This window comes from Tupaia chinensis, unplaced genomic scaffold (assembly GCF_000334495.1).
Source record: "Tupaia chinensis unplaced genomic scaffold, TupChi_1.0 Scaffold141247_1, whole genome shotgun sequence".
Classification (NCBI taxonomy): domain Eukaryota; kingdom Metazoa; phylum Chordata; class Mammalia; order Scandentia; family Tupaiidae; genus Tupaia; species Tupaia belangeri.
Window position 1 is genome coordinate 500,217 of NW_006201110.1, and position 7,033 is coordinate 507,249.

Genomic DNA, 7,033 nt, shown 5'->3' on the forward strand with positions numbered 1-7,033 from the left:
TGTCGGCGGTGTGTCGGTGTGTCGGCTGGGTCGGAGTGAGGCCAGGGGCCGTCCTGAGGTGCTGGACACTGCAGGCCTGGCCTGGCCTACTCTGGATGGCCTGGGAGCCCCTGCGCCCTCTGCTAACCTCATCCCTCCCTCAGCTATTTGGCTAGGCCAGCAGCTGGAACGTAAGTGACTTGGGGATCGGTGAGGGTCCCCACATGTTGCAGACTGGGCCTGCAGGGTGTACTGACCAACGAGTGGCAGATCCTGGCTCTGGTCCCTCACTGTGACAAACCTGGGATGGGACTGTCAAGGAAAATAGAGACAGAAGAAGGGACCCCACAGGATGTAGGGATGAGTCTTCCAGCCAGGCTAAACTCCTCACCCCCTTGGGGTGTGGAGACTACTCTTCAGATCACCGTTCCCTTCCTTTCAGTTATAGATTTGCCTCTTGTTAGCTGTAGCATCTCTTAAAATTTTTACAAGATAATTATTAATTTATTATTATTATTTCTTAATTTGATCACAGAGAGATGGAGGTGGGGAACCGTGAGAAAGCACACTGCCAGGTCTGGGACTCCAACTGTATTTAGCCATGTGGGAGTCCAGTGCCTTAACTACCACACCATCAGCCAGCCCCAGCTGTGGCATCTTTTTTTTTTTTTTTTTGGAGAGATTTTCACTGTAGGGCGCGTGCGCTCGCCAGACAGACAGAGAGAGACATAGAGACAGAAAGCGAGAAATCACCCCCCGGGGGGATGGTCACGCCGCAATCTCTTCTCCTCCATTCTCCTCTCGGGATCTTGGGCACGCACGCACACGCGCCCGGCGTGAGTTTTAAGCCACCGGGTCCGGGAAACGAACCGCGGTCAACTACGTGGGAGTCCAGCGACATAGCCATTACGCTCACTGCTGGTTCCCTGCTGTGGCATCTTTTGATACATTGTAGTTTCCTCTCAAAATTGGCTCATCTCTTTTATGTTCTTGTTTTTGTTTGAATTACAACATTGTAGCAACCCAGCTCTCTGCCTCCACACACAGGCACTTCTACCTGGGACCACTGTCCTTAGTTCTCTCCGTTGCCGCCTAGAGCATTCTTTTTATTAGTAGCCCTTAGCACTTGTGCCAGTTGCTAGCTAAGCCCTACATGGGGTCAGTATGACAGTGGTCTTTAAACCACTGGGGCCAGATGCGTTTCAGAATTCAAAATGTCTCAGATTTTAGAAAGATAATAGGGTGAATATAACGTGTACACCACACTTTCTGGCTCTGGGACATTATCCTATAATCAAACACAGTAATATTTCTGTTATGAAAGTGTTAATATTTATACTAATAGGGGAAAATAGGTCATTTTTCTGTCAAATTAATTTTTAATGTAGATATACAATTTTCCCAGCACCATTTGTTGAAAAAGACTATCCTTGGGGGACCAGCAGTTAGTGTAATGGCTATGTCACTGGATTCCCATGTAGTTGATCACAGTTTGAGTCCCGGACCCGGTGGTGTCTTAACCTCATGCCGAGCACATGTGCATGCATGCCCAAGATCCCGAGACGAGAATGGAGGAGAAGGGATTGCGGCATGGCCATCCCCCGGGGGGATGATTTCTCGCTTTCTGTCTCTCTGTCTCCGTCTTTCTGGCGAATGTGTGCGCCCTATAGCAAAAACCTCTCCAAAAAAACAGACTATCGTTTTTTCCCACTGAATTGTTTTGACACCCTTGTTGAAATCAATTGACCATAAATGTGAGGGTTTATTTCTAAACTCTCAATTCTGTTCCCTAGCTCTGTATATCTTTTTTTTTTTGGAGAGGTTTTCGCTATAGGGCGCGTGCGCTCGCCAGACAGACAGAGAGAGACATAGAGACAGAAAGCGAGAAATCACCCCCCAGGGGGGATGGCCATGCCGCAATCCCTTCTCCATTCTCCTCTCGGGATCTTGGGCATGCACGCACACGCGCCCGGCGTGAGTTTTAAGCCACCGGGTCCGGGATGCGAACCACGGTCGACTACGTGGGAGTCCAGCGACATAGCCACTACACTAACTGCTGGTTCCCTGTATATCTGTTTTTGAAAAGAATTATTTATTTAACTTTATTTATTTGTTTATCTTAATTTTGGTCAGAGAGGGACAGAGCAAGAAAGAGAGAGAAGGAAAGTAAGAAAGCAGGCTGCCCTGTCTGGGACTTGAATCACGGTCGGCCGCCCTGTGGGAGTCCAGTCCCCTTAACCACCATGCCACCTGCTGGTCCCTAGATCTGTTTATCTTAATATATGTATATTTTATTCATGATAGAGCATGTGTGAGAAAGAGAACAAGAGAGATGAGCCCCTCCCCAGGGCTGGACATGCTATGACCCCCTTCTTCCAGCCCCCCAGTCCATCAGATCTTGGCCTGTGCCAGACTGACTGCATTGGGAATTGGAACTGCACTTGTCATGTGGGATGTGGCTCCTCTTTTTTATTTTTAAGATGTTGTTGCCTTAGGGTTTATGTACTCACCAGAGAGAGAGAGAAAGATAGAGACACTGAGCAGAAAAGTGAGAAAGCAAGCCTCCAGAACTGGGATTCAAACCATGGTTGCCATGTAGAAGTCCAATGCCTCATCCACCATGCCACGTGCTGGCCCAACTTGAATTTTTCTTTTTTTTCTTTTTTTTTTTTAGAGAGAGTTTTGCTAAAGGGCATGTGTGCTTACCAGAGAGACAGACAGCGAGAAATCACTCTCCATGGGAGATGGCTACATCACAATTCCTTCTTCATTCTTTTCTCAGGATTTTGGTCATGCATGCACAAGTGCTCACACATGTGTGAGTTTCAAGCTGCCAGGCCTGGGACTCGAAACATGGTCCATCATGTGGGAGTTCAGCACCTTAATCATTATACCACCTGCTAGCCCCACCAACTTGAATTTTCTCAGTGCAGCTTCATTACTCTGCAGAACTGTAAAGCTCACTATACCCACACAACCCTCCAAGGCTATCAGACATGATTTGGGTTCCATGAGGCGTTTCCAGTATTTCTTTTCTTTTCTTTTCTTTTCTTTTTTTAGCTTTATTTTATGTATTTATTTATTTTAATTTGACCAGAGAGGGACAGAATGAGAGAGAAGCAGAGAGAGAGAGACAGCCAAAAAGTGAGAAAGCAAACTGCCAGGTCTGGGACTCGAACCACAGTTGGCCATGTGGGAACCTAGTGCCCTTAACCACCATGCCACCTGCCAACCCCATCCAGTATTTTTTATATTGCAAGTGCTTTTACATCATACCAATACTTCTTCTTTTAGGTTTTCACTGTAGGACATGTCATGTGTACTCGCCAGAGAAATACAGAGATGGTGAGAGGGAAAATTAGAAATCATGGCGGTCGAGGGTGCTGGACTCCCACATGGCCAACCATGGTTCGAGTCCTGGACTTGGCGGCTTGCTTTCTCACTTGCCCTCTCTCTCTTCTCTTTCTCTCTTTTCAAATCAAAATAAATGAATAACTAACTAAACAAATAAAGTTGAATAAAGTATTTAAAAACAAAAACAAAAAACAAGAATTATTGGGACCAGCAGTTAGCGTAATGGCTATGTTGCTAGACTCCCATGTAGTTGACCGTGGTTTGAGTCCCAAACCCGGTGGCTTAAACTCAAGCCAGGCACATGTGCATGCGTGCCCAAGATCCTGAGAGGAGAATGGAGAAGAGATTGTGGCATGGCCATCCCCCCTGGGGGGTGATTTCTCGCTTTCTATCTCTCTGTCTCTCTCTGTCTGTCTGGCGAGCGCACATGCCCTATAGCAAAAACCTCTAAAAAAAAAGTTATTTCTTTAATTTTATTGATTCATTTGTTTATTTTTAATTTGTCAGAGAGACACACACACAGAGAAAGAGAGGGGAATTGAGAAAGCAAGTCACCACGTCCAGGACTTGAATCATGATCTGCCATGTGGGAATGTCCAGCGCCTTAACCACCATGCCACTTGCTCGTCCCACCAGTCCCTTGCTTTTACTTTTGAAAGATAATTTTACAGGATATAGGATTCTTGGTCAGTTTCCCCCCAATACTTAGATTATGTCATCCCACTATCTTCTGGCCACCATCATTCAGATGAGAAGTCAGCAGTTTTATTCTGGGAGCTTGTACGTGATGCCTCATTTTTCTCTTGTGTTTTCAGGAATTTCTCCTTTTTATTTTTATTTTTTTAAGAATTACTTATTTAATTAATTCCATTTGTTGTTATTTTTTTGATTTGACCAGGCAGCGAGAGAGAGAGAAAGGGAAAGTGAGAAAGCAAGCCACCAGGTCCGGGACTCAAACCGCAGTCGGCCATGTGGGAATCCAGCACCTTTAACTACCATGCCACCTGCTTGCCCCCTGCTGGCTCCTCCTTGGTTTGGGGTTTTAGCACTTTTTTTTTTTTTTTTTTTTAATAATTTTAAGGTTTTTGCCCTAAGGGGCATTCACTTGCCAGAAAGAGATAGATGGGAAGAGAAATCCCACTTGGGGGTGGGGGGCATGGCCATGACTGCAGTTCTTTTTCCTCCGTTCTTTGTAGGTTTTGGGCACTCATGTGCACATGCTCAATATGTGTGTGTGTATGTGTGAATCAAACAGATTTTATTAAACTCTTTGAGGATGAGGGAAAAAATGACATAAAATAAGTCATAAGAAATGCTCTCTTGTACTACTATCTCAAATCATTTTCAGTGTTTTACAAAATGCTCACATAGCAAATATCAAAAGCTTCAGCACTCTTCTTTTGTAACTTCTGCTGTAATATATGCAATATTAACAAACATACAAATTCTTCTGTACCAATCTTAAAAACTGAACTACAGGGGTCAGCAGGTGGTGCGTTGGTTAAAAGCGCTGGACTCCCACATGGCTGACCATGGTTTGAGTCCTGGACCTGGTGGCTTGCTTGCTTGCTCACTCTCTCTCTCTCTTTCTCTTTCTGTCCCCCTCTGGTCATATTAAGATAAAAATAAAGTTTAATAAAAAATAATTTTAAAAAAAGCTGAATTATAGATTTACTAATTTTTTTTTTTTTTGAGCAATTTTTGCTGTAGGGTGCATGCGCTCGCCAGAAAGACAGAGACAGAGAGACAGAAAGCGAGAAATCATCAATGGGATGATTTCTCATCCAAGGGAAATGGGAATGGCCACGTCACAATCCCTTCTCCTTCATTCTCTTCTTGGGATCTTGGGCATGCACGCGCACGCGCCCGGCATGAGTTTAAGTCACTGGGTCCAGGACTCAAACCATGGTTGACTACATGGGAGTCCAGTGACATAGCCATTTAGCCATTACGCCAACTGCTGGTCCCAATTTACTAATTTCATGATGTTACTCATATATTTGTATTCAGGTACTTTTAATGAGATTATTGCCAATACATACATTATTTCCCTTAACTTCCTTTTTACATTATTAAGTCAATGTCTGAAATGCAGCCATCAAAAATCTTACATTAAATTACACAGGTTTGTAGTCCAACTTAGACTCTAACTTAGAATCAGCCACTTTTCTGACCGCTTTTACGAAGTCTACAAAACCATGATCAGCACCAATTGCAGACATACCTGCTTTAGTGCAAATGTCCCTCAGGTCTGCTCTGCTAAAGCCATCAAAGAGCGTCACAGCTGCTTCATAGTCTAGTTCACTGCCCTTTGTAAGGGGGCCTGCATGGATTCACAGTGTATCTAATCTTGCTTGTTCTTTTGGTAAATCAATACGTATTTTTCTGTCTAAGTCCTCCTGAACACAGCAAAGCAGGATCCAGGTATCTGGTCTGTTTGCAGCTGTGATCATTTTGACCCTATGCAGGGGATCAACTCCATCCATCTGACTCAGTAACTCTAGAGTTCTCTGAATCTCTCTGTCGGCTGAAGTATCCTCAGAAAACTGACGACCACCAATAGCATCTATTTCATCCATAAAAATAATGCATGGCTGATGGCCCCTGGCATAATGAAACATTTCTCTGATCAAACGAGCACTTTCACCAATGTACTTGTCTACAGTAGAACTAGATATGGCCTTTAAGAAATTGCAGTCCAGCTGGCTAGCGATGGCTTGTGCTAAGAGTGTTTTCCTGTACCTGACGGCCCACATAACAAACAGCCTTTGGGGGTTGTTATTCCTACATGCTGGAACAGTTCTGGGTCTGTAACTCTGTTATCTCTCTTAACTTCCGAATCTGTTCTGACAGCCCTCCAATCTCAGAATAAGAAACACCCGCAGGTCCTCCCGAGGCTTGCTGTAACCAGTGAATCCACCTCTCTTGGCAAATATCTCACGATTGTCAGTGTTGTCATATCCAGAGTGGCTCTGGTTCCTGGCTTCGGCTTACTTCTGTCAGGCTGTCAATGACAACCCACAACATACCTTGGACCATGTGTAGCTTTAACAGTACAGTTTTCTTTAGTTAATAGCTTAAGGACTTCTCTCACAGTCTGCCCAACACTTTGTAGGGCCTTCAGATCATTTTCAGACTTTTCATCCTGCTTGGTAGGTTCTTTTAATTATTCTTAACTCTTTTTTTTTTTTTAATTTTTTTTTTGAGAGGTTTTTTTGCTATAGTGCATGTGCGCTCACCAGACAGACAGAGAGAGGCAGAGAGACAGAAAGCGAGAAATCACCCCCCAGGAGGGATGGCCACACCGCAGTCCCTTCTCCTTCATTCTCCTCTCGGGATCTTGGGCACGCACGCACACGTGCCTGGCATGAATTTAAGCCACCAGGTCTGGGACGCAAACTGCAGTCAACTACGTGGGAGTCCAGCGACATAGCCGTTATGCTAACTGCTGGTCCTAATTGTTCTTAACTCTTGAAGATGGCCATCGGTCTCCTTGTGCTCCAGCAGTTTTTTTTTTAAGTTGATAATTTTCTCTCTTTTTAATTTTATTTAACTTCATTTATTTAAATTTGACTAGAGAAAGAGCGAGGGGGACAGTGAGAAGGCAAGTGACCAGGTCCAGGACTCGAACCATGGTCAGCCACGTGGGAGTCCAGTCCCCTTAACTACCACACCACCTGCTGGCCCCTCCAGCAGCTTC

The 7,033-nt window shown here is 44.7% G+C and overlaps 1 protein-coding gene and 1 pseudogene across 2 annotated transcripts in view; one reads left to right on the forward strand and one right to left on the reverse strand.

The window, feature by feature from the left end:
- The first annotated feature begins 6 nt into the window (after window positions 1–6).
- The window catches only part of PKMYT1 (protein kinase, membrane associated tyrosine/threonine 1), a 15,068-nt gene continuing 8,041 nt past the window's right edge, over window positions 7–7,033 (forward strand). For both annotated transcript variants that reach the window (XM_014581924.2, XM_027766144.1), the window contains exon 1: window positions 7–170. The gene's annotated coding sequence lies outside the window, so the exon portion shown is untranslated. The remainder of the gene's footprint in view (window positions 171–7,033) is intronic.
- Window positions 5,667–6,861, reverse strand: LOC102475875 (26S proteasome regulatory subunit 10B pseudogene; annotated as a pseudogene).